Source organism: Nematolebias whitei, chromosome 5, assembly GCF_014905685.2.
Source record: "Nematolebias whitei isolate Nwh7 chromosome 5, NemWhi1, whole genome shotgun sequence".
In the NCBI taxonomy this organism is placed as follows: Eukaryota; Metazoa; Chordata; class Actinopteri; order Cyprinodontiformes; family Rivulidae; genus Nematolebias; species Nematolebias whitei.
In genome coordinates this window covers 35674183-35674598 of record NC_056502.1, presented here as the reverse complement: position 1 = coordinate 35674598, position 416 = coordinate 35674183, and positions in this window count along the sequence as shown.

Here is a 416-nt window from a genome sequence, read left to right as displayed (position 1 = left end):
TCATGTGTACAACATGTGTACTTCATGTGTATAATATGTGTACTTCACGTGTATAACATGTGTACTTCATGTGTACAACATGTGTACTTCACATGCATAACATGTGTACTTCTTGTGTATAACATGAGTATTTCATGTGTATAACATGTGTACTTCATGTTTATAACATGTGAACTTCATTTGTATAACATGTGTACAACATGTGTACTTCATGTGTATAACATGTGTACAACGTGTATGTCATGTGTACATATTGTGTACTTCATGTGTATAACATGCGTACTTCGTGTGTATAACATGTGTACTTCATGTGTATAACATGTGTAAAACATGTACTTCATGTGCATAACATGTGTACAACATGTGTAGTTCATGTGTATAACATATGTTCAACATGTGTACTTCATGCTTATAAC